The 27,005-nt window shown below is 45.8% G+C and overlaps 1 protein-coding gene across 5 annotated transcripts in view; it reads left to right on the forward strand.

Annotated features, from left to right (window-relative positions):
• The window catches only part of WDR89 (WD repeat domain 89), a 127,327-nt gene that overhangs the window by 51,720 nt on the left and 48,602 nt on the right, over positions 1-27,005 (forward strand). For 2 of the 5 annotated variants that reach the window (XR_011384836.1, XR_011384834.1), the window contains exon 3: positions 66-237. The exons of 1 other annotated variant lie outside the window; for it this stretch is intronic. The gene's annotated coding sequence lies outside the window, so the exon portion shown is untranslated. Of the gene's footprint in view, positions 1-65; positions 7,373-27,005 lie in introns of those variants that run through there. 2 more of the 5 variants (XM_051826418.2, XM_051826419.2) reach the window with 2 other exon arrangements.

Genomic DNA, 27,005 nt, shown 5'->3' on the forward strand with positions numbered 1-27,005 from the left:
CCATTATCCAAAACATAAACCTGAGGATAATTCTGGACTTTGCTCCTCTCTTTTCTCTTACCCAGTCGTTCCTGAGCCCTGTGCATTCCACCTCCTCAGCTCCGCCAGCTGCTCTGCCTTGGCCCCACTGCTGCCTTAGAGCAGACTCATCATCTCTCATCTTGTTGGGAGACTTGGGCTCTTGTCCACTTCCACCCTTCTTTCCTGCTGCTTCTGGGCTGAACGTTGGAAACACAGGTCTGAGGATGCCTCTGACTGCTTAAAGCTCTTGGCATATTTGCATGTTTTGTGGAGCACTGTATTAACATTAAAAAACCATGTTTTTCTTTAAAAAAAAAAAAGGATTTCTTTATTTGAAAGGCAGTTGAGAGAGAGAGAGAGACATCTTCAGTCTGCTGGTTCACTCCCCAAATGGCCGCAACAACTAGGGCTGGGCCAGGCCAGAGCCAGGAGCCAGGAGCCAGGAGCTTCTTCCAGGTCAAGCACTTGGGCCATCTTCTGCTTCTTTTCTCAGGCCATTAGCAGGGAGCTGGATCGGAAGTCCCGCTGCCAGGACTGGAACCAGCACCCATAAAGGATGCTGGCACTGCAGGTGCAGGTTTAACTTGCTGTGCCACAGCACTGGCCCCCAAAATTATGCTTTTTGAGATTGTTAGGATGTGACACATGCTGAAAAAAACGAATTAAGAAGATTTCTCAAGAAATTGCGTTCATAGAACAATAGGAGATGAAATTGGAGTTATTGAGACAATAGAGCTTTTAAAAGTTGAAAATATTAAATAGTAAAAATGATTTAATATGGTTGGAAGTACCAGTGAGGTAATATCCCTAAGAGTAGGACTTGAATGAAACAGAGAAAAAAGACAAAAGCCACAGAAGATACAGGAAACTAAATAATAGACTAACAGTTTTAGAAAGTGAAAAAAGTCAGAAGAACAGTGGGGGAGTGGATTATTGAAAGTAATTAATAGAAAAGGCTATTCCATAGCTTCAACCTTGGATCACAAGGCCCTAGTGTCAAGTGTGATGAATGAAAAAGACCCACGCCTAGGCACAGGGGAGAGAACGGTCACTCGAACAAGACCAGTATGAGCCTTAGATTTCTTACCGAGTCTGGATGACCAGAGGTGGTGGATTAGTGCTTTCAGGCTCTGAGGACCCTTCCTGACCTTCCAAAATCACTCCCTCCAAACAGGAAGCTAATAGATTGCGACTAGTTTTTTGAGATAGCCCTCACCAAATGTACATTGCCTTGTTGCATTACTAACTAAACGCTCACTAGCTAAACCCAGGAAGTAAACAGATTTGGGTTTTAAGAAATACTTGCTTTTCCGATCTGTACTTATTAGTGTCCAGAAACTGTATTCAAGTGAGAAGGTAAAAACATTTGCAGACACGCAAGATCTCAATCTTGACTTTCCATACCACTGTTTTCAAAGGCTCCTGGAAGATGTGCTCCACAAAATTGAGGAGGTAAATCAAGGAAGACAAGAGATACCAGAAATAAGCACACCATCCCAGCTCGGTAGCAAGGTAGCAGCTTTGCCGAGCAACCATGGAATATTGAGTTCAAAACAAGACAGGATATCAGGAGGGAATTGTTCAGAGAAAAAGATAAACTGATAAGTTACCCAATTCATTTGGCCATAGATGAAACTAGCCAATTAAAAGAGACGTTCATACACAATTTTTTTAAGTTCACATAAAACTGTATTCACTTAGGGAGTTAAAAACATAAAAGGAACGGGGCTGGCATTGTGGCATAGTGGGTAAAGCAGCTACCTGCCACACCAGCATCCCAAATGGGTGCCAATTCGAGTCTTCGTTGCTCCATTTCTGATCCAGCTCCCTGTTAATGGCCTGGGAAAACAACAGAAGACAGCCCAAGTGCTTGGGCTTCTGCACCCACGTATGCGACCGGGAAGAAGCTCCTGGCTTCAGTCTGGCCCAGCCCCAGCTGTTATGGCCATTTGAGTGAGTGAACCAACAGATCGACAGTTCTCCCTCTCCTACTCTCCCTCTCTCTCTGTAATTATGCCTTTCAAATAAAAAAGAAAATCTTAAAAAAATAAAAACAGGCTGGCACTGTGGCTCACTAGGCTAATCCACCGCCTGTGGCGCCGGCACTCCAGGTTCTAGTCCCAGTTGGGGCGCCAGTCCTGTCCCGGTTGCTCCTCCTCCAGTCCAGCTCTCTGCTGTGGCCCGGGAGTGCAGTGGAGGATGGCCCAAGTGCTTGGGCCCTGCACCCGCATGGGAGACCAGGATAAGCACCTGGCTCCTGGCTTTTGATTAGCGCAGCGCGCTAGCCATAGTGGCCATTTGTGGGTGAACCAACGGAAGGATGACTTTTCTCTTTGTCTCTCTCTCACTGTCTAACTCTGCCTGTCAAAAATAAATAAAAATAAAAATAAAAACAAGGAAGATAAAAGGTACACTAACCCCTAGGATGGTAGAAAATATGTGCAAATCATATACAAACTTGATACAAGGAGCTTGTAAAGAATTCTAAAGACAACCCATTAAAATGATCAGAGGGTGTGAGCAGACATTTCTCCAAAGGCAATATACTGTTAGCCAGTAAGCACAAGAGAAGTTCTCAGTGTAATTCATCATCAGAGAAATGCAAAGCAAAACTACAGTGAGAGGCCGGCGCCGCAGCTCACTAGGCTAATCCAACGCCTGTGGCACTGGCACCCTGCGTTCCAGTCCCAGTTGGGGCACCGGATTCTGTCCCGGTTGCTCCTCCTCCAGTCCAGCTCTCTGCTGTGGCCTGGGAGTGCAGTGGAGGATGGCCCAAGTGCTTGGGCCCTGCACCCGCATGGGAGACCAGGAGAAGCACCTGGCTCCTGGCTTTGGATCAGCGTGGTACAGCGGCCATTTGGGGGGTGAACCAACAAAAAAGGAAGACCTTTCTCTCTGTCTCTCTCTCTCACTGTCTAACTCTGCCTGTCAAAAAAAACAAAACAAAACAAAACAAAACAAAAAAAACACAAAACTGCAGTGAGAGACTGCTTCATACCCACTAGGATGGCTGTTATCCACAAGGTGAGGGTTGACGGAGAGTTGGATAAATCAGCCTTCACAGCTGCTGATGGAAAAGTAAAATGGTGCTGCAGCTTTGGGGAACAGACTGGCAGTCCCCGTTAAACAGTTGTCATGAGACCCGGCAGTGCCACTCCTGTAACCATGAATGTTCATAGCAGCATTACCCGTCATAGCCCAGCGGTGGACGTGATCCAGCTGTTCACCAGTAGAAGAATGAATAAACAAAACGTGGTGTATCCATTTCGTGGAGTAGTCTTCAGCCATAGAATGGAATGTACTGCAGATACCTGCTGCAACGTGGAGGGCTCTTGGAAGCCTGCTGAGTGGAGGACCACATATTGTATGATCCCATTCCTATGAAACGGCCAGAAAGCCAAATCTGTAGGGAAAAAACATACTAGTGGCTGCCCAGGCTTGGGGGTACAGCTACAGTGTACAGGTTTTCTTGTGGCGGTGATAGAGGGGGTCTAAAATTGAGGGTTGTGCAGTTCTGAGTATACTAGGAAACACTGAATTGTGTACTTCAAGGGGATGATTTACATGATCTGTGAATTATATCAGAGCTGTTACCAAGCTAACAAAATGGACCGACAGAGCCAAGGTGGCCATATTAATAACTCACAAAATGAAATAAAAATGTAAGGTAATTTTGATTCCAAAACAGATAAGAAAAACTCCATTTTTCTTTTTTTTTCTTTTCTTTTCTTTTTTTTTTTTTTAATTTGAGAAGCAGAATTAGAGAGAGGGAGGGAGACAGATCTTCCATCCGCTGGTTCACTCTCCAAATGGCTACGATGGCCAGAGCTGGGCCGATCTGAAGTCAAGAGCTGGGAGTTTCTTCCAGGTCTCCCACATGGGTGCAGGGGCCCAAGTACGTGGGCCATTTTCCACTGCTTTCCTAGGTCATTAGCAGGGAGCTGAGTTGGAAGTGGAGCAGCTGGGACTCGAACTACAAGCAAAGGCTTAACCTACTACACCATTGCACTGGCTCTTCCATTTTTCTTAAGCTTGTATTTTTATAGTTAAAGATAGAATGCTGTGTTTTTTGCATTTTTAAGATTTATTTATTTATTTTAAATAGTTAGAGAAGTCTTTTTTTAAAAAATATTTTATTTATTTACTTGAAAGTCAGAGTTACACAGGGAGAGAAAGAGAGGCAGAGAGACAGAGAGAAAGGTCTTTCATCCTCTGGCTCACTCCCCAAATGGCACAATGGCCAGAGCTGCATTGATGCGAAGCCTGGAGCCAGGAGCTTCTTCTGGGTCTCCCATGCAGGTGCAGGGGCCCAAGGACTTGGGCCATCTTCTACTGCTTTCCCGGGCCATAGCAGAGACCCGGATTGGAAGTGGAGCAGCCAGGACTCGAACCAGCGCCCATATGGGATGCCAGCATTGCAGGTGGTGGCTTTACCCGTTTTGCCACAGTGCCAGCCCCAAGAGAGATCTTTCAACAGCTGGTTCGCTCCCCATTCCTGGCCCTGGATGGCCACAATGGCAGGGCCTGAAACTTCATCTCCCATGTGGGTGCCAGGGCCCGAACACTTGGGCCATGTTCTGCTGCTTTGCCAGGCCATGAGCAGGGAGCTGGATTGGAAGTGGAGGAGCTGAGACTCCAGCCATTACCCATGTGGTATGCTGGCATTGCAGGCAGCAGCTTTTCCTGCTCCACAATAATGTTGGTCCCCAGTGGTGTGTTTTTAAGAACGTGATCAGGGGCCAGCTCTGTGATGTAGCAGGTAAAGCCACCGCCCGCAGTGCCGGCTGCTCCACTTCTGATCCTGCTCTCTGCTATGGCCTGGGAAAGCAGTAGAAGATGGCCCAAGTCCTTGGGCCCCTGCACCCGTGTGGGAGACCTGGAAGAAGCTCCTGGTTCCTGTATTGGGATTGGCCCAGCTCCAGCCTTCGCAGACACTTGGGAAGTGAATCAAGGGACAGAAGACCTCTCTCTATCTCTCTCTGCCTTTGCTTTCTCTCCAACTCTGCCTTTTAAATAAATCTTAAAAAAAAAAAAATGACCAAATGAAGTTTACCTGAGGAATCTCAGAATGACTCAACATCAGAAAATCTATGACAGTGATAGATAAAAGTGGGAAAAAAGTCACAGTGGTCTCAATTGATGTAGAAAAATATGTGGACAAGTTTCCTATTTGTGAAAAATAAAAATATCAAACTACTAATAGAATACTTCAGCCCAGTGATGGTTCATACAGAAAAGCCTGCAGTAGCATATTTTGTGGAAAATGGTTAGATTAAATGCATTCCTTCTATGACCAAAGCTCAGTGAGAAGGTAACTGTAACAGTGCAAGAAAAGAGGTGGGGTCTTTGTCGCACATGACACCTACCTGGACATTCAGCGTTCAGTAAACTCCTATTAAAAGGAGGGGCCGCCACTGTGGTGTAGTAGATAAAACCGCTGCCTGCAGTGCTGGCATCCCATATGGGCACCAGTTCGAGTCTCGTCTGCTCCACTTCCGATCCAGCTCTCTGCTATGGCCTGGGAAAACGGTTCTTGGGCCCCTGCACCCATGTGGGAGACCCAGAGGAAGCTCCTGGCTCCTGGCTTCGGATTGGCACAGTTCCAGCCATTGCGGCCAACTGGGGAATGACCCAGTGGACAGAAGACTCTCTCCCTCTCCCTCCCTCCGTCTCTCTCCTTCTTCTCTATGTGTAACCCTGACTTTAAAATAAATAAATAAATCTTTAAAAAAATAACAGTACAGGAGTGAGTATGTGGCACAGCAGTTAAGTTGCCAGTTGGGACACCCCCATCCCAAATTGGAGTGCCTGGTTTCAGTCCCAGCTACTCTGCTTCTGATCTCACTTCCTGCTAATGCACACCTTGGTAAGCAGCAGGTGATGGTTCAAGTTCTTGGGTCCCTGCCATCTGGGGGGGGGGGGGGGGGACCTGAATTAGATTCTCGGCCTCTGGCCTCTGCCTGTCCCAGTCCTGGCAGGCATTTGGAGAGTAACCAGCAAATGGAAGATTGCTCTTCCGTCTCTCTTTAAAATAAAATGAAAGTAAATAAATGAAAAAAGGGAAGTTATGTTTTAAAAGAAATTAATTATTTTAAAAATGTAATAAAGAGAGTTGGCAAGGTTGCCTGTATAAGATCAGCCTGTGCAAATCCAAAATGTATCATTTCCAAAAAACTGCAACATTATAAACTTATCAAAGAATTAACCAAAACATGAGGAAATGTGTAGAAATTCATTGAAAATGGAATTAAAAGTAAGTTTATTTTGGTGCAAAAACTATTGTAATCCATGCATATCATGTCTTCAGTGAAAAATATGTATTATGAAGTAACTATGCATGGATTTTGAACATGTTTTGCACCAGAATAAGCTTATCATTTAATTCCATTTTCCATGAATTTTTGGAAATACCCTTGTATTCCCATTTGGAGAAAACATCCGAATGTTAAAAAAGGCATAGGAAATTATCTAAGAAGCATACCATACTTCCAATGAGATGACATGTTCTAAAAGTGAAATTTCTCAGTGTAATCTGGAAGCCAGGTGATCCCAATCAAAATCCAGTTTGATTTTTTGAGTAGCTCAAACTTCAGTGTTTGTATAGAAGAGTAAAGGTTCACAAACAACAAACAAACCTAAAAAAGAAAAGAGGGTTTCCCTACCAAATATTAGGATATTCTACAAAATTGTAGTGGTAAAAACTGATGCAGCCTAAGATCAATGCAACGAGGAGGGCGTTCGGAGAAAGACTAGGGATATTTGGCAGCTCAATATTTTTAAAGAAGAAACAAGGCAAAAAAGAGTTTATTCAGTGCTGTTAAGGACAGTTGTTTGTGGAAGAAAAATAAAACTAGACCCCTGCTTGTGCAGGTGTACTCCAGAAGTGTTAGACTTAACTGATGGAAGGCTAACGCCATACATGTAATACAAGGACGTGTTGGAACGTTGCCTCTGTAACCCAGAGGTAGAAAAGGCCTTCTTGAAAAATATACAAAATTTAAGGCAAAACCAAAACAAATTGGATTACATCAAAGGTAAGCATTTCTGGAGCCAGTGTTATGGTGCAGCAGATTCAGCCGCAGCCTGCAACACTGGAATCCCATACTGAAACCCCAGTCTGAGTCCCGGCTGCTGCACTTCCAATCCAGCTCCTTTGCTAATCCTCACGGGGAAGCAGCAGATGGTGGCTCAGGAACGTGGACTCCTGCCACCTATGTGGGCGACCTGGATGGAATGCTTGGTTCCTGGCAATGGCCCTGCCCTAGCCATTGCGGCCCTGTGGGGAATAAACCAGCAGATGGAGGATCTCCTCTCTGTCTTTCCTCTCACACTGCCTTTCACATACATAAAATAATTTTTAGAAGATTTATTTATTCCTTGAAAGAGTTACAGAGAGGAGAGAGAGAGAATCTTCTGTCCACTGGTTGTTCACTCCCCAAATGGCTGCAATGGCCAGGGCTGTGCTGTACCACAGTCAGGAGCCAGGAGCATCTTGTGTATCCCATGTGCTTGCGGGGACTCAGGGACTCGGACCATTTGCTGCTTTCCCAGGTGCATTAGCAGGGAGCTGGATCAGATGTAGAGCATCCGGGACTCAAACTGGAACCCATACGGGATGCCGGCACTACAGGCCACGGCTTAACCGGCTGTACCACAGCACTGGCTCCAAAATAAGTATTTTGAAAAAATTAAGCATTTCTGCTCATAAAAGATCTATAGACAAAGTTAACAAGACAATGACAAAATGAGAGGAAGATTTTGAAATATCTAAGACCAAAGGTGATTAATTATAAACTGTAGGTGGGGGCATTTGTCTTAGTGATTAAAATGCCAGTATCTCACATCTGAGTGCCTGAGTTTGATTCCTGACTCTGGCTCCTGACTCCAGCTCCCTGCTAATGCGGATCCTGGGAGGCAGCAGGGACAGGTTCCTGCCACCCATGTGGGAGACCTGGGTTGAGTTCTTGGCTCCTAGATTCTCTTCTGGTCAGCTAGGGGCTGTTGGCAGGCATTGGGTGAGTGAACCAGCAGATTGGAACATTGTGTGTGTGTGTTTCTATCTCCTTTCTTCTCTCTCAAAGAAATAAAAATAGACCAGCGCCATGGCTCACTAGGATAATCCTCCGCCTGTGGCGCTGGCACTCTGGGTTCTAGTCCTGGTTGGGGCGCCGGTCCTGTCCTGGTTGCTCCTCCTCCAGTCCAGCTCTCTGCTGTGGCCCAGGAAGGCAGTGGAGGATGGCCCAAGTGCTTGGGCCCTGCACCCACATGGGAGACCAGGAGAAGTACCTGGATCCTGGTTTCGGATCAGCACAGCGCGCCGGCTGTAGCAGCCATTTTGGGGGTGAACCAACAGAAGGAAGACCTTTCTCTCTGTCTCTGTCTCTCTCTCTCTCTCTCTCTCACTGTCTAACTCTGCCTGTCCAAAAAAAAAAATAATAATAATAAAAGAAAGAAAGAAAGAAAGAAAGAAAGAAAGAAAGAAAGAAAGAAAGAAAGAAAGAAACTCAAATGTATAATATAAAAGGAGCTCTTGCAAATCAATAAGAAAAAGCCAGAGTGGGCATTTGTCCTAGTGGCTAAGTTACTGCTTGGGACACCTACAACCGAAATCAAAGTGGGTGGGCCCGAGTCCTGGCTCTCCTGCTTCCTGTTCACGTGCGTTCTGGGAGGCAGCGTGTGACTGCTCAGGTAACTGGTTCCCTGCCACCCACGTGGGACACGGAGACTGAGTCCAAGCTCCTGACAGCCTGAGCAAGCCCCTGTGGTTGCGGTTCTTTGGGGAGTGAACTGGCAGATGGGAGACGTTTGTTTGTCTTTTTATTTTTTTCTCTGCCTTTCAAATAAATTTTAAAAAGTAAGCAAAAGCAATCCCAATGGAAAAGTGAACAGAGAATGAGGAAAGGCAAATTTCAGAAGAAACTAAAAAAGGTACTCAAATTCCCTAGACATGGAAATCAAATGTAAAAGTATCACTTTGTACCATTGACAGTTACAAAATGATACCACATGTGGGCGTGTAGCAACACTCATGCATTGCGCAGGAGCACAGACTGATGTTACCTGTCCTGCTCTACCTTAGAATTGCCCTTTCTGGGGCTGGCGCTGTGGTGTAGTAGGTTAAAGCTGCAACCTCTGTCTCCGGCATCCCATATGGGCACCAGTTTGAGTCCCGTCTGCTCCAGCTCCCTGCAAATGTGCCTGGGAAAGCAGCAGAAGATGGCCCTAGTGCTTGAGCCCCTGCACCTTTGTAGGAGACCTGAAGAAGCTCCCGGCTCCCAACCTCAGATCAGCCCAGCTCTGGCTGTTGGCAGCCATTTGAGGAGTGAACCAGCAGATGGAAGATAGCTTTCACTCTTGGTCTCTTCTTCTCTCTCTGCAACTGCCTTTTAAATAAATAAATCTTAAAAAAAAAAGAATTGTACTTCTTGATGTAATATTCCAAAGATGTTTTCATTCAGATCTATAATATAATATATTATATTATTTTTGATGCCACGGAGTTGGAGACAACCTGCGTATGCATCCCTGGGAGACAGGAAAGGTAAGACATGAGAATATACACAGTGAAGTAGCAACAGTGACAAGCCGCACAACAGATGTACACTGAGCCATATGGCTTAATCATTGACTATGTTGCCTGGCACACGTATTTGGCCTAACAGTGAAACGCCTGTTGAGGCACTTGCATCCCATATCCGAATGCCTAGGTTTTCTCCACTCTGGCTCTGGATCCCAGTTTCCTGCTGATGCAGACCCTGGAGGGTGAGAAGTAATGGATCAAACAGTTGTGTCCCTTCCATACCCCTGGGAGATCTGGACTGAGTTCCCGGCACCTGGGGCTGGCCCCAGCGCCAGCCCCACTCCAAGCATCTGGGGAGGGAAGCAACAGATGGGAGCCGTCTCTGTCTACCTGTATCTGTTTCTGCATCTCAAATAGAAAGAAAGTAAAGTGAAAGTAGTACTCCATGAAAACAGGAAAAAGCAAAAATGAGTGTAAGTTAAAGATACACAAAACCAGTAGTTTACTTTCTGCAAGAACACATACACTTTTACATATAAAGCACCATGAACTGGTTACCTTGTGTGGCAGGAGAAGGGGATGGGAGTGGGTATAGAAATGAAACAGAAGGGAGGAAAACGGGGAGGAGTGACAAAAACTATTTAAAAAGAAAACAATCACTTTGGAAGGATATTACAACTCTGTTGGAGATTTTGAGAGATAATACTAACAGAAAACCAGGCAAATGAAAGAGGATGGAGGATAATTTTTTAAAGGTTTATTTTATCTTTTTCTTTCTGTAAGTTTGACTTTCAAATACATTAAAAAAAAATGGAGTCAATGTTGTGGTGTTGTGGGTAAAGCTGCTGCCTGTGATGCCGGCATCCCATATGGGTGCCAGTTCAAGTCCTGGCTGCTCTCTTTTCCAGTCAGTCCCCTGATAATGGCCTGGAAAGGCAGTGGGAGATGGCCAGAGTCTCTGGGTCCCTGCCACCCAGGTGGGAAACCTAAAAGATGCTCCTGGCTCCTGGCTTCCGCCTGACCCTGCCCTGGCCATTGCAGCCATCTGGGGAGTGAACCAGCAGATGGAAGACCTCTCTCTATCCTCTCTCTCTCCCTCTCTTCTCTCTCTCTCTCTCTGTCACTCCGTCTTTCAAATAAATAAAATAAACCATTTAAAAAAAGGGTTTATTTGAAATAAACCTTTTTTAAAAGATATTTATTTGAAAGACAATATCCAGTGGAATGGGATCTGTGCCTTTGCCTATGATTCTATTTTTAAAAATTTATTTATTCGAAAGGCAGAGCATCAGAGTGAGAGACAGACAGACAGACACACACACACACACACACACACACACACAGATCTTGTATCTGCTGGTTCTCTTCCCAAATGGCTGCAATAGCCAGGTTTGAGTCAGACTGAATCCAGGAGCCAAGAACTTCATCCTGGTCTCCCAGGATGGCAGGGACCTAAGTGTGTGGGCTACCTTCTGCTGCCTTGCCAGGCTCATTAGCAGGGAGTTGAAGGGAAGTGGAGCAGCTGGGATTTGAATTGGCACACTGATACAGGACATCAGCATTGCAAGTAGAGGCTTAACCTGGCCCCTAACTCACTCTATTAATAATCACAGACAGAGACACTTTGTTTTTTTAAAGATTTTTTAAAATTTATTTTATTTGAGAGGCAGAGTTATACAGAGTGGGACAGAGAGAAAGGTCTTCCATCTGCTGGTTCACTCCCCAAATAGCCTTAATGGCTGGAGCTGGGCCGATCCAAAGCCAGGAGCCAGGAGCTTCTTCCTGGTCTCCCATGTGGGTGCAGAAGCCCAAGCATTTGGCCCATCTTCCACTGCTTTCCCAGGCCATCAGCAGGGAGCTAGATCAGAAGAGGAGCAGCTGGGCCTAGAACCGGCACCATATGGGATGCTGGCGCTGTAGGCAGAGGCTCAGCCGACTACACCACAGCACCAGCCCCCTCTGTCCCCACACACAGACGCTTTCTGAGAAGCCTTGCAGCAAGTGTCACTAGCAAGAGAAGTGTGGTCACCACCAGACTGCCCAGTTTTGACTCGCTGCCTTATGGAAATGCAGATACCCTGTGTTTCCCAAAACACATGGATTTAGAAGAGGGTACAAAAAGGACCCTGGGATTGATGAATAATTGTTAAGTCAACAGTGTCTTCTACAAGTTTTACTTGACTTTTCAGTTGGGTGCATGTGTTCCAAAATTTTTTTTTTTTTTTTTTTTTTTTTTGCTGAAATATTGAATCAGGTAAGATACTCATGAACTAATAGTTAACCTGCACTGTTTTCCTTCAGTCACTATGGACCACATGCAGGCTTTGTTGCACTGCTGTTTAGAGGAGAGGTGGAACATGGAGGCGGGGGTATCCTTCAATACAACTCTTTCCCCATGCCTACTGTGGGTCCTGCAGAGGGGGACCTGGATGAGCGCAGCCTACAGTTTAAGAGACACACACAGAGGCCCATTTCAGTGAGGCACGGTAAGCGCTGCAGGGGTTAGAATGCTGTGTGAAGTCCAGATGCCAAAGTGCCCAGGACCTGAGACTGCAGGCAGCATCGCTCTCTCGCCTCAGCTTTGCCTTGATCAGTTAGTTCTCTTTGCTATAAGCTTTCCTCGCCTTCCCCCTCTCCTTTCTCCTCGAGCCTGTCCGCCAAGTGGTTGCTGATACAGTTTGGTTTTGCTTCTGGTGTTCAGAGCTAAAGAGGCTGGGCTGCTAATTGATGACAAGGTCTGTGTTGGCATTAGAAGATGATCTGGAACCTCTTCTGACTCATTTTCTTAAAAAAAAAAAAAGATGCATTTATTGGAAGGATTCAGAGAATCACTCCCCACTACCCAAATGGTCACAATGGCTGGGGCTGGGGTTCGGGCTGGACTGGGCCCGTTGAAGCCAGGAACCTGAAACTCCATCTAGGTCTTCCACTCTGGAGCAGGGGCCCACGCACTTGGGCCATCTTTGACTGCATTAGCAAGGAGCTGGGTCAGAAGTGAAGCAGCTGGAGCTGGCGCTGTGGTGTAGTGGGTAAAGCCACCGCCTGTAGTGCCGGCATCCCATATGGGCACCGGTTTGAGTCCTGGCTGCTCCACTTCCAATCCAGCTCTCTGCTGTGCCTGGGAAAGCAGTAGAAGATGGCCCAAGCCCTTGGGCCCTGCACATGTGGGAGACCCAGAAGAAGCTCCTGGCTTTGGATCAGCCCAGCTCTGGCAGCTGCAGCCAACTGGGGAGTGAACCAGTGGATGGAAGATTCTCTCTCTCTCTCTCTCTCTGCCGCACCTTCTCTCTCTCTGCAACTCTGACTTTCAAATAAATAAATCAATCTTTAAAAAGAAAAAAAGAAGTGGAGCGGCCGAGACTTAAACTGGCATTCACATGGGGAAGCCAGCATTGCAGGCAGCAGCTTAACCTGTTGTGTCACAACGCTCACTCCTCTGACTCACTTTCAACACTGCATTGATCTACACTGAGCTTTTTAGTGAGACCGGTTGGTCTGAAAGGACCCCAGAAACTCATCTCCTTCCCTAATTTGTCCACCTGTATTTCTGTATGCACACCCACAGGTCACTGCTCCCTTCTTCTTCAAGTGATCAGAAATCAAAAAGAAGCAGAAAACAAGGTCTACAAAAATAGCAGAAATTGGGGCCTACATTGTGGCATAACGGGTTAATCTGCCACCTACAATGCTGACATCCCACATGGATGCCAGCTGTTCCACTTCCGATCCAGCTCCCTGCTAATGCACATGGGAAAGCAGTGGAGGATGGCCCAAGTGTTGGGCCCCTGAACCCACATGGGAGACCCAGATGTAGCTCTTGGCTTTGGCTTGGCCTAGCCCATGCCATTGTAGCCGTTTGGGTAATGAACCAGCAGACAGAAGGTTTCTCTCTATATCTCTCCCTCTCTGTCTCTGTAACTCTGCCTTCAAATAAATTAAGTAATACTTTTAAAAATAGCAAGAATTGAAAGTACCTTGAACGTAAATAACAGCATTTTAACCTGTTGGATTAGATTACATTTCCTGCCATATGAAGCCATCTTTTATTTATATCTGGTGTTTTTTCACTCACATGAAATTTGCCTCTTTTCTTCTTCCTTAATATTGCTTCTGTGAGTCTATATACTCTTACTGCCCTGTCTTTTTTAAAGGTCTGATCCGTGGGAAAATCTGATCTTCCTTTCAAAAATGGGGAGTCCAGCCATTGCTCTACACATAGTGCGTTCATCCACTCTGCTAGGTCAGTCTCTATACGTTGTTGAAGTCAACTGGGTGTTAGTTGGCCCACAGTCACTTCATTATTGCACTGGCCTGCTGAGCCATTTAAAAACAGAAACAAGAAATGAAACAAGAAATAAGAAGGCTCTTCAAAAATTTCATGGAAAATGTGTACAATGAAAAATACATCTGTGGATTTCAGTTTTTTTTTTCACCAAGATAAACATCTATTCATTCCATTTTCCACACATTTTTAAAAATATCCTGGTACATGTTACATACTTATTTGCTTTCAACTACTTTAAAGAAAAAGATTTATTTCTTTGAAAGGCAGAATTACAGAGAGGCAGAGAGAGAAAAAAAGGTCTTCCACCCACTGGTTTACTCTCCAGATGGCTGCAATGGCCAGAGCTTCGCCAGTCTGAAGCCAGGAGCCAGGAGCTTCTTCTGGGTCTCCCATGCGGGTGCAGGGGCCCAAGGACTCAGTCCATCTTCTACTGCTTTCCCAGGCCATAGCAGAGAGCTGGATCAGAAGGTGGAGCTTCCGGGACTCGAACCGACACCTGAAATGGCACCCATATGGGATGCCAGCACTGTAGGAAGCGGCCTTACTCGCTACACCGCAGCGGCGGCCCCTCAACTACGTCTTATCAGATGGATTACAGAGTGCTCAACACAAGGGAAGTCTCGAGAAAAAGTTGTATCAAATGTAATTCCATATAAGACATTGTTAGTTTGGAGTTTGATATTCTAGTTGAATTACACTAACAGATCAGTCGGATTGCAGGCTTTTTAAAATTTTATATTTTGACATGTTTTCTGTGATGAGATGCTGAGGAGAAAGTTGTAATTAAATCTGACCTCACCGAATGCCTGCCTTGTTGTGCTGGCTGGCTTGTTGTCGACCTGGTATCACAGACACCCCAGTGTGAGGATTCCTCTGCATCGCCGAGGACTGAGCAACAGCGTTTCTGAGGGTCTGCTTCCCTATCCAGTTCAGTCTGGCAGACCTAAGAGGCATCCACAGGAGTCTTGAAAGAAGAAAGAGAAATGAAGGCCGGCGCCGCGGCTCACTAGGCTAATCCTCTGCCTTGCGGCGCCGGCACACCGGGTTCTAGTCCCAGTCGGGGCGCCGGATTCTGTCCCGGTTGCCCCTCTTCCAGGCCAGCTCTCTGCTGTGGCCAGGGAGTGCAGTGGAGGATGGCCCAAGTGCTTGGGCCCTGCACCCCATGGGAGACCAGGAGAAGCACCTGGCTCCTGCCTTTGGATCAGCGCGGCACGCCGGCCGCAGCGCACCGGCCACAGCGGCCATTGGAGGGTGAACCAACGGCAAAAGGAAGACCTTTCTCTCTGTCTCTTTCTCTCACTGTCCATTCTGTCAAAAATAAATAAATAAATAAAATAAAAAAAAGCAATGAAGCCATTATTATGTAGAGATGGATACAGGCAGAGGAATGGTACGTGAGAATTTAAGACAGTTCCTGTTGAGCTTCCAAAGAACAGTGTTTTATGCTGCTACAGACTATGAGTTCACAGAAGTCTATCATTTACCACGAATTCAGCTGAAAGCTCTTAAGAATTTAAGAAGCTCTGTCTTTCCGTCTCTGTAACTCTGCCTTTCCAATAAATAAATAAATCTTAAAAAAAAAAAAAAAAAAAAGGCAGGGGGTGCGACACTGTGGCATAGTTAAGCTGCTGCCTGCTGCACCAGCATCACATACTGCTTTCCCAGGCCACAGCAGAGAGCGGGATTGGAAGAGGAGCAGCCGGGACTGGAACCGGTGCCCATATGGGATGCCGGCACTGCAGGCGGTGGCTGTACCCGCTACGCCACAGCGCCAGCCCCCTTGATGTACTCTTATGTAACTGATAATTTAGAGTGGAAAAAATAGACAATAAAAGCAGATCCAGGTATTAGCATTGGCAAAGAATTATTGGTAATTTAAAAATAGATGAAAATGTGGATAACTTCAGCAGCAAACCACACAGAATTCCAATGGACATTGTGTCCCTAGAAAACTCAATGAAACTGGAAATCACATCTAATGTAGCAGAGGGCTGTAGTAGTAAATGGAAGGTAGGACAATTAGAAAAAGGCAAAATGAAGTACAGAGACGAAATAATGGGGCGGGGGGCAACCAGAACACTTACAAGACAAAGCCCAATATGTGTGTGGCTGGAGCTGCAGAAGGTGCAGAGAGAGAGAGAAAATGAAGCAAATTCAATATATGAGGAGAGAATGGCCATGAATTTTCCCAAAATTATGAGAGCATTGACACACAGCAGCAGATGATGACCCTAGTACTTGGGTCCCTGCTGCCTACGTGGGAGACCCAGAAGGAGTTTCCAGCTCCTGGCTTTGTCCTGGACCAGCTCTGGCTGTTGCAGCCATTTGGGGACTCTACCAGCAAGTGGAATCTCTCTCTCCCTCTCTCCCTCTCTCCCTCTCTCCCTCTCTCCCTCTCTCCCTCTCTCCTTCTCTCCTTCCCTCCCTCCCTTCCTCCCTCTCTCTGTCAATATGCCTTTCAAGCAAAAATAAAATAAATAATATATTATTCATAAAGTAAAAATTATAAATACTAGGGGGACTTTTTCTGTGAAAGAGAAATAACTCTGGAACAGGTGCTGTGGCCTAGCGGATTAAGCCTCTGCCCGCAGCACTGGCTTCTCACTTGCCAGCTGCTCCACTTCCGATGCAGCTCCCTGACAATGGCCAGGGGCCAAGTGCTCGGGCCCCTGCAGCCATGTGAGAGACTTGGAAGAAGCTCCTGGCTCCCGACTTTGGGCTGCTCAGCCCAGGCCATTGTGGCCATCCGGAGATGGAACCAATAGATGGAAGATCTCTCTCTCTCTCTCTCTCTCTCTCTCTTGCTTTGTCTCCCCCTCAACTCTACCTTTCAAATAAATAAATAAATCTTAAAAAAAGAAAAATTCCAGACAGAAACCTAAAAATAAAAATAAGGAACTCCAACCCAAATGGTTTATGTGTGTGTGCTAATATTGACTGTACAAAGCAATACTAGTGAGGTCTTGTGGAATTAAAAATATATGAGAGGAATTCAAAAGTTCATGGAAAGTGGAATTAAAAGATGTTTATTCTGGTGCAACAATTTTTGAAAATCATGCCTACCAAAAAGTTCATGAAAAATACTTTTTATGAAAAAGCCATGCATGGTTTTCAGAATTTTTTTTGCTGCAAAGTAAGCTTATCTTTTTTTTATTTTTTTATTTTTTATTTTTATTTTTTTTGACAGGCAGAGTGGACAGTGAGAGAGAGAGACAGAGAGAAAGGTCTTCCTTTTGCCGTTGGTTCACCCTCCAATGGCCGCTGCGGCCGGCGCGCTGCGGCCGGTGCACCGCGCTGATCCGAAGGCAGGAGCCAGGAGCGAGGTGCTTTTCCTGGTCTCCCATGGGGTGCAGGGCCCAAGCACCTGGGCCATCCTCCACTGCACTCCCTGGCCACAGCAGAGAGCTGGCCTGGAAGAGGGGCAACCGGGACAGAATCCGGCGCCCCAACCGGGACTAGAACCTGGTGTGCCGGCGCCGCTAGGCGGAGGATTAGCCTAGTGAGCCGTGGCGCCGGCCTTTTTTTTTTTTTTAAAGATTTATTTTATTTATTTGAAAGACAGAGTCAGAGAGAAAGGTAGAGATGAAGAGAGGGAGGTCTTCCATCGTTTGGTTCACTCCCCAAATGGCTGCAGTGGCCAGAACTGAACCAATCTGAAGCCAGGAGCCAGGAGCTTCTTCCAGGTCTCCCACCTGATACAGGAGCCCAAGAACCTGAGCCATCCTCTGCTGCTTTTCCAGGCACAAAAGCGGGGGACTGGATGGGAAGTGGAGCAGGCGGGACTCGAACTGGTGCTTGTATGGTATGCCAGCGCTGCAGGCCAGGGCTTAACATACTGTGCCACAGCGCCAGCCCCAATACAATTATCTTTTAATTCCATTTTTCCACACCTTTTCTGAAGTATCCTGGGCTGTAGAATGAAAGATGCATAAAAGCAGTGGAAAAGGCAGGGAGGGAAGAAATGGAAGTAAGTGTTGACAGGTTCTAGGGTTATGAAACAGTAGTAAAAGTGCTAATTTATTTTAGGCTGCACTAAGTTAAGGGTTCATGTTGTAATTTCTACGTCAACCATTAAAAGAATGTATAACAACTTAATAGAAAAGAAGATGTAATGATAAGCAACATTTGATTAATTTCTTTAAAAGGCAAGAAAGGATAAAAAAAAAAAAGGGAGTATAAACCACCCGCGTAAAACAAAAAAGAAATAGCAGCATTGTACATGTGAACTTTGGCAGCTTCCTGGGAAACTTTGCAGAGGCTTCTAAAACGGAGATGAAGTTCGCAGTGAGACCTGAAGGGGAAGAGGGAACCGGTCATGCGAAGAGTGGAAGGCAGCACCTGCTTGGCAGGGGAAGCAGTGAATGTACAACCTGCAGTTGAGTTGAAAAAAACCTGGATATATTCCTGGAAGATGACTTAATCACCCACCCTCAGATTTCTTTGAGAGGCAAAGCAAAGTAGCATAGCAAATGAGCTGTATTTTGATTTGCAGTATTATCCAGAAGCCACCCTTTGGAGTCATTTGCCGTTCCAGCACCCTGAACATTCCCTTCCTACCAGTGATCACAGTCTACACTTGGCTAACACGATGGGGTCTTTGGAGGCAATGCTCATTGCTGTACCCCCTAGCCAACCTTGACACATAGTATTTGTAGGTTGAATCCTTTTTTGCTTTTTAAACTTTTCTTTGTAAAGATTTATTTATTTATTTGAAAGGTAGAATTATAGAGAGAGAGGAAGAAACAGACAGGGAGAGAGAGAGATCTTCTATCCACTGGTTCACTACTTTTGATGGCCGGGGCCGTGCCAAGTCCAAGCCAGGGGCTGGGAGCTTCCTCAGGGTCTCCCATCTGGGCACAGGGGCCATCTTGTGCTGCTTTTCCCAAGCCATTAGGGAGCTGGATCCCAAGTGGAGCAGCCAGGACAAGAACCAGCATCCATATGGGATGCCGGTGTCACAGGTGGTGGCTTTCCCTGCTTGCTTTGCGACAATACCCGCCCCTCAAGTGTTACGTTAACTGCTTCACCAAATGCTTATCCTTGGAAGTTGAATCATAAAAAGAATATCATTGTTTCATATTTGAACTTAGCATACTAAATAGCAAGGTAGTGAATGTATTTATGTTTACCATGCTCTAAAAGAAAGGGGGGAGGTGCAAAAAAAAAAAAGTCACATGTTAGCAGTTAAACTTAATAAACCAACCAGAACAAACAGGTATCTGAAATGTTTTGGCAGGTGCAGGTGCACTGGGTTAAGCTGCTGCCTGTGACACCAGCATCCCATACCAGCTGCTCTGCTTCTGATCCAGCTCCCTGCTAATGTGCCTGCAAAGGCAGCAGAGGATGGCCCCTGTCTTTTGGCCCCTGTCACCCCTGTGGGAGATCTGGATGAAGTTCCAGGCTCCTAGCCTGGGTTTACCCAGACCTGGCTGTTGCAGCCATTTGAGTAGTCGACCGGTGACTGGAAGATTCTTTGTGTGTGTGTTTCTCTCCCTCTCTCTGTCACTCTGCCTTTACAATAAATAAATAAATAAATGAGTCTTAAAATATTTTGCCCCTTATTAGAAAAAAGTAGACTAAATTTTCATAATCTAGTGTCAGAAACACGATGCATGGGGCTGGTGCTGTGGTGTAGTGGGCTAAGTCTCCGTGAGCAGCACCGGCATCCCATATGGGCCAGTTCGTGTCCCAGCTGCTCCACTTCCAGTCCCGCTCTCTGCTGTGGTCTGGGAAAGCAGTAGGGGATGGGCCAAGTGCTTGGGCCCCTGCACCCACATGGGAGACCCTGAGGAAGCTCCTGGCTCCCGGCTTCGGATTGGCACAGCTCTGGCCATTGTGGCCATTTGGGGAGTGAACCAGCAGATGGAAGACCTTTCTCTCTGTCTGTAACTATCCCTCTCAAATAAACAAATAAAATCTTTAAAAAGCCGCGATGCATTTGTTATTATTGTTTTGCCTCACAGAGAAGAATGATCATAGGAGTAGGATAATCTAAGTCATATTCCTTAGTTGCAAAGCTTGATGGAGCTTGTCGATCAATTTTTATTTCTTCAAGTCAAAGTGCACTCAGCCAAGAGTCTGAGTATGCTTTTATGCAATTCCTAGTCATCCAAGATGCTCTCAACATTATCTTTAATTTCAAGATACACAACATTTTCTAATCTGTTGGCAGCAGAGTTGTATGATTTTAATTCTGGGATTTTACATGATTAAGAAGCAAATGGACAATGAAATGTGCAAAACTCAGGCAGCACTGAAAGTCAGGAGCCAGCACATATAAGTCTCCTCAAAGCTGGCCAGCTGAGGGTTGGTCTGTGGATCTGAGAGGTGGGCTTACTAGGGGTTAGTAGCTGGGTAGCACACTGTTGCAGCATGACCTGCTCGCGGGCGGCAGTATAGGTCACACAAACCTAGCCAAGTACACAGAAAGCATCACTGACACACCTCTCAGGCTCTCCTATTCATCTCTCTGGGAATGTCCTTTCCTTTCTAGAAATTTTCCTAAGTGATGGTTTAATTCGCAGGAACCAAGCCCCTTTTGCAAGGGTGAGAGGGAATGAAGAGAGAAGTAGTTAATCATGGAGCACCGACCCTGTGTGGCTCCTCAAAGTTATCCCAGTAGTGCCAGGGAGTGGAAGTTATTTGCAAATAGGGAAACAGACTTAGAGATTTAAATTGTGCGTGTCTCAGTTTACTTTATGTTGCTATCACAGAGTACCTGAGGCTGAGTGATTTATGAAGAAAAGAGGTGCATGGACCTTCTCAGGACAGACGGCCACATCAGGTGGGCCTCGTCCTGCCTCACAACATGGCACTTGGCATCACACGTTGATGGCAGGTGCGAGAATGCTGGGCCCACTTTATCACAGCCCACTCTCCCAAGAACAAACTCAGTACTTCAAGAAAGACAACCCTCTTATGAGGATAGAGCCCCCATCACCTACCTACCTCCAAAGGCCTGACCTTACAACACCTTTCAATCGGCAATCAGATTTCACCGTGACTGCTGGTGTCATCAAACCACATCTAAAGCATGACAATGTGAATTTAGAATCTCTGAACTTTCTCTCGCTCCAGCACAACCAGACCGATTTTCCTATTTGAAGAGATGATTAGATGGTATGTCGGTTTCCAAATAATAAATGGAGTACATTATGAAATGCGGGAAACTTGTCAAACTAATATCCAGGGCTCTCTAGTGCAGAACACACAGCCGCAATAATAAGACACTAATGATAGTAGAAAGATGAGAAAAGACTTTCATATTTTTTCACTTGATCTTTGCCAAAAGGCCAGGAAACAATTGCATGTTTTTCTCTAGATTTTTTAAAAATTTGTGTAGGAGAGAGAAAGAGAGAGACAGAAAGGGACAGTCAGAGAAAACGGCTATCTGCTCCTTCACTCCCCAAATGCCTGCAATGGTTGGGGCTGAGCCAGGCTGAAGTTGGGAGCCAGAAACTCAATCTAGGTCTCCTACATGGGTGGCAGGGACCCCAGTACTGAGCCCTCATCTGCTGCCTCCCAGAGAGTGCATTAGCACTCAGCTGGAATGGGAAGTGGACCTGGGACTCTAACCCAGGTGCTGTAATAGGGTATTAGTGTCCTAACCGGCTTAACCACTAGGCTGAATGCCTGCCTCTCATCTCTAGAATTTTAATAAACCCAAATCCATCCAAAGTACATAGAAACCACTGGGTATATTTTCCTGAGGTTCTGGAGTAGCATCAGTGGGAATGGCAGAATAAGGGTCTCTCTCTGAACAGGTGCTCCTCAGTTATAGCAATGATAACAGTGGTAAAAATGGTAAAAATCAAGTTTCCCATAACTCCATACATTAACTATAGGCTTAAAGCAACCCTAGAGCGTTTATCCATGAAACTGGCTGAATCTTGGTAAGAACCATGATTTTTGTGGCATTTGAACTTGTTCTGTTCCCATCTTTGTCTCCTCAGGTTCATAGTAGTCTTCAAAACCAGCATCCCTGTATCAAAGCAAAGGAGAAACAGAGCAGCTACTGGGGAGAGGGGGAACAGATGGGTTTGGAACTCTCCAAACACCATTGCCAGAGGACTGTCATCTGACATACGTGTCTGTTCCCTGGAGAACCCCGTGTACAGGGCTTCTCTTTATGTGATCTGAATCAGGACTTAGTGAAAAAGTATTTTCACTTAGGGCATTGGTCAAAGTGAGTAGTGGCAATTATTTAGCATTGCAGCTTGTTATGGTAGAAATAACAAGTAGAGTAAATAAGAAGCTAACCAAAACACATGGAAGGAAAAGCTGGGGTGTAAGATGTCCACAGGGAGCTTTGAAAAGCTCTGTCACGTTCCTCAGGATCTGCAAGGGCACGTGCCTATGCAAGGCTATTCACTTTCCCAGAGAAGACCCGATGTAAGCACTCAACTTTACGTGATTATAACCATCTTAGCTGTAACCACCATCTTGCCCTTTGGGTAACCCCGACAGTCATCCCAAACATTGTGGGATAAACAAAGTCATTAGGATAACCTGCCAGGATTGTCTTGCCAGGCCAGACCCTGGAATGTGCCTTATCTCATGCTGGAATGTTTATATTTCTTGAGAAAGTCCAGGTGCATTTGGGTTAGCTGGAGGCCGTCTTTGTCTAGCTTACTCTGGAAACCCCTTGCTGCCGACTGGGTGTGCTCTGATCTGTATGCTTTGAGGCTTCCTGAGACCACACAGTTCTTAAGTTGCTACAGTGAAGTACACTCTGTGTAAGCTTGGATTGGTCCTCTTCCTTCAGTTTCATTGCACCTTCTGCCTTTGGCAATGGTTTGCATACATTGGGTTGTTCTGAAGCACCTGAGAAGTTCCTAAGCTCTTACTCTGGCAGACTTTGAGGTTCTTTACAAGCATCAAATAAGGCTAAAGCAGTCATCCGATGCCTGCCTGTGTGTTGAAGGCAGGCCCCCACATGCACAGAGTCCCTCTGCAAAGGCCAAGAGATTGATTGGTTTCAGGAATTTGAGGAACTCTGTGTAAGCTAATTGGTCAATGCCAAGCATATAAAAAAATACAGATGTAGTCTACAGAGTTAGTTTAAGAAAGTCACTGAACAAACAGCAGTAACAGCAACATACCCTGGGAAGAGAAATCATCCAATTTCAAGTACTGCCATATTGTATTATTATAGATGCCCAGTTCCAACCAAAAATTATGAGACATGCAAAGAATGAGAAAGATGACCAGAGCACTTGTGTGTGTGTGTGTGTGAAGCAGTCAATAGGAACTGTCCCTGTATAGGTTCCAAGATGGCAGAGTGGGGAGGGAGCTTACTGCTCTAGTCAGGCAAAGATAATTTTTTTTTTTTTTGACAGGCAGAGTGGACAGTGAGAGAGAGAGACAGAGAGAAAGGTCTTCCTTTGCCGTTGGTTCACCCTCCAATGGCCGCCGCGGCCAGCGCGCTGCGGCCGGCGCACCGCGCTGATCCGATGGCAGGAGCCAGGAGCCAGGTGCTTTTCCTGGTCTCCCATGGGGTGCAGGGCCCAAGCACCTGGGCCATCCTCCACTGCACTCCCTGGCCACAGCAGAGGGCTGGCCTGGAAGAGGGGCAACCGGGACAGAATCCGGCGCCCCGACCGGGACTAGAACCCGGTGTGCCGGCGCCGCTAGGCGGAGGATTAGCCTAGTGAGCCGCGGCGCCGGCCAGGCAAAGATAATTTTAAAAAAGTGGAGAGAGTGCAGTTTCAGGGAAGAGTTAGGGAGAAAACGGCAGAGGAATCTCTATAGAAATTAGAGGGAGACGGTGGAACTATATGGAAGGCATGGACACTCACAAATCAGGATTCCAGCAGCTGAGAGCCTACACACCAGTGTTGGACAGTGAGGTGAGACCAGACTGCAGTAGTCCAAGCCACTGGTGCTAAAGCTACAAGAACAACCTAGAGGGAACCCAGCTTGGAGCCTGGGGAGGGGATAGTGTACCTGCAAACTAGAGAAAGAAAAAAAAAAGGGACACATTTCTCTCTCCCCGATCACTTTACAACAGCGTCCTGTAACAAGCCGATAGATCGGGTGCCATTTTGGACATACAAAACAGCTGTGCCAGCTTGTTTGCATGCCCAGCGTCCAGCCAAGTGGAGACTCTGACTCTGGTGGGGAGAACAAACATGGGGCTGGGAGTTTGTGACTATGGGAGGCTTCTGTGCCAGGACTGAAAAAAACTGAGGCTCTGTGCGAGGGCTCACAGTGTGGCTGGGACATTGGGCAGTCACTGTGGGAGGCTCCATATGCCCAGGGCGTCAGATTACCTGGTGAGGGACACTGCTGGGGAATCTGAACTTACACTGAGGACTGAACAGATCCTTTATGTGGTCCTTGGGGCAGAGTGGATGAATGTTATACCCACTGGGGCTAGCACTCAGGCGCTGGTCTCCTTTGAGGAGAGGAGCTCAGCTGAGCAGATAAACTTCCCTTCTGATTGAAAAATAAAAAAAGAGGCTGGCGCTGCAGCTCACTAGGCTAATCCTCTGCCTTGCGGCGCCGGCACACCGGGTTCTAGTCCCGGTCGGGGTGTCGGATTCTGTCCCGGTTGCCCCTCTTCCAGGCCAGCTCTCTGCTGTGGCCCGGGAGTGCAGTGGAGGATGGCCCAAGTGCTTGGGCCCTGCACCCCATGGGAGACCAGGAGAAGTACCTGGCTCTTGCCATCAGATCAGCGCGGTGTGCCAGCCGCAGCGCGCCAGCCGTGGCAGCCATTGGAGGATGAACCAACGGCAAAGGAAGACCTTTCTCTCTCTCTGTCTCTCTCTCTCACTGTCCACTCTGCCTGTCCAAAAAAAGAAAGAAAGAAAGAAAGAAAGAAAAAAGAAAAATAAAAAAAGAGGAGATTCACCATGCCAAAATTGGATGTGTCACCTTAGACAGATTCTTCACCCCGGGGAACTGAACAGAGCTCCCTGTCCACACCCACTATAAACCTTTAGATATTCACTGAAAGCAGATACTCCATTTATTTATAGAGGCATGGTACAAAAATAAAAGTCCCCACATCGAAAAAACAAAGTAGAAGCCAACAAGTATCTCCACAAATGCCAAACAACAAATGCACCAATTCAAGAAACAATAAAGAAAACAACATGACACCCCCCAAAAAACAAAACACTTCAATACTAGATTGTGAAGATAGTGAGATGAAAGAAATACAAGAAATGGAATTCAAAAAATTGATCATAAGATTACATAGAAGTAATCAGAAGCAAATGCATGAACTACTGAAATCCATAGAGGACATGGAAGAAAATTTATCCCATGAAATTGAGATCTTTTTTTTTTCTTTTTTGACAGGCAGAGTAGGCAGTGAGAGAGAGACAGAGAGAAAGGTCTTCCTTTACCATTGGTTCAGCCCCCAATGGCTGCTGCAGCTGGCGCACCGCATTGATCTGAAGCCAGGAGCCAGGTGCTTTTCCTGGTCTCCCATGTGGGTGCAGGGCCCAAGCACTTGGGCCATCCTCCACTGCACTCCCGGGCCACAGCAGAGAGCTGGCCTGGAAGAGGAGCAACCGGGACAGAATCTGGCACCCTGACCAGGACTAGAATCCGGTGTGCCGGCGCCGCAAGGCGGAGGATTAGCCTATTGAGCCATGGCACCAGCTGAGATCTTGAAGAGAAATCAACATGAAATGAAGAAGTCAATAGAACAAATAAAAAATCCAGTGGAAAGCCTTAACAACAGAATGTGTGAAGCAGAAGAATATTGGACTTAGAAGACAAAGCATAGGAAATTATACAGTCAAACTAAAGACAAGAAGAGGAAATTAGAAAACTAAAAAACACTGTTGGAAACCTACAAGATACTATCAAATGACCCAACATATGGGTTCTAGGAGTTCCTGAAGGCGTCGAAGGAGAGAAAGGATTAGAAAGCTTTTTTAGTGGAATAATAACAGAAAACTTCCCTAATTTAGAGAAAGAAAGGGACATCTAATTACAGGAAGCACATAGAACTCCTAATAGACATGACCAGAAAGGATCTTCACATTGACCCATTGTAATCAAACTCACAACAGTAAAACATAAATAAGATTCTAAACTATGCCCAAGAGAAACACCGGCTTACTTTCAGAGGATCTCCAATTCGTCTCACAGCGGATTTCTCATCAGAAACCCTACAGGTTAGGAGAAAATGGTGATATATATTCCAAGTCTTAAGAGAAAAGAACTGCCAACCCAGAATACTATACCTTGCAAAGTTCTCATTTATGAATGGAGGTGAAATAAAGACTTTCCATAACAAACAGAAATTGAAATTTGTCACCACCCATTCATCCCTCAAAATAAGCTTAAGGATGTGTTGCACACAGAAACATGGTCATCACTACAAAAGAAGGTAAAGGAAGAAGATCTCTCAGTAGAAGTTCAAAGGAAATTCAAAGCAAAAAATAGGAATATTTTTGGAAAAATGGCAGGACAATGTCATTACTTATCAGTAGTCACTTTAAATGTAAATGGTCTCAACTCTCCAGTTAAAAGATACAGACTGGCTGAATGGATTAAAAAACAAAACTCATCTATTTGTTGCCTACAAGAAACACATCTCACCAACAACTATGCATGCAGACCTAAAGTGAAAGGATGGAAAAAGATATTCCATCAAACAGAAACTGAAAAAGGAGCTGGTGTAGCCATTCTAATATCAGACAAAATAGACTTTAACACAAAAACTGTTAAAAGAGACCAAATGGACCTAACAGATATCTACCGAACTTTTCATCCTACAGTTTCAGAATGCACATTCTTCTCAGCAGTGCATGGAACATTCTCTAGGATTGGACACATGCCAGGCCATAAAGCAAGTCTCAGCAAATTTGAAAAAATCGAATCATACCATGCATCTTAGACCACAAGGCAATGAAGCTGGAAATCAGCAACTCAGGAATCTCTAGGACAGAGCAAACACATGGAGACTGAACAACATGTTCCTGAATGAACACTGGGTAATAGGAGAAACCAAAAAATTTTTGGAGACAAATGAAGATGACAGTACAACATATCAGAACTTATGGGATACAGCAAAGCAGTGATAAGAGAAGAGTTTATAGCAATTAGTGCCTACATCAAAATCGGAAAAGTACCAAATAATGAGCTATCAATGCATCTCAAGGCTCTAGAAAAATGGCAACAACCCAAACACAACTCTAGGAGGAGAAAAGAAATAATTAA

The sequence above is a fragment of the Oryctolagus cuniculus genome, chromosome 20, assembly GCF_964237555.1.
Source record: "Oryctolagus cuniculus chromosome 20, mOryCun1.1, whole genome shotgun sequence".
Classification (NCBI taxonomy): Eukaryota; Metazoa; Chordata; class Mammalia; order Lagomorpha; family Leporidae; genus Oryctolagus; species Oryctolagus cuniculus.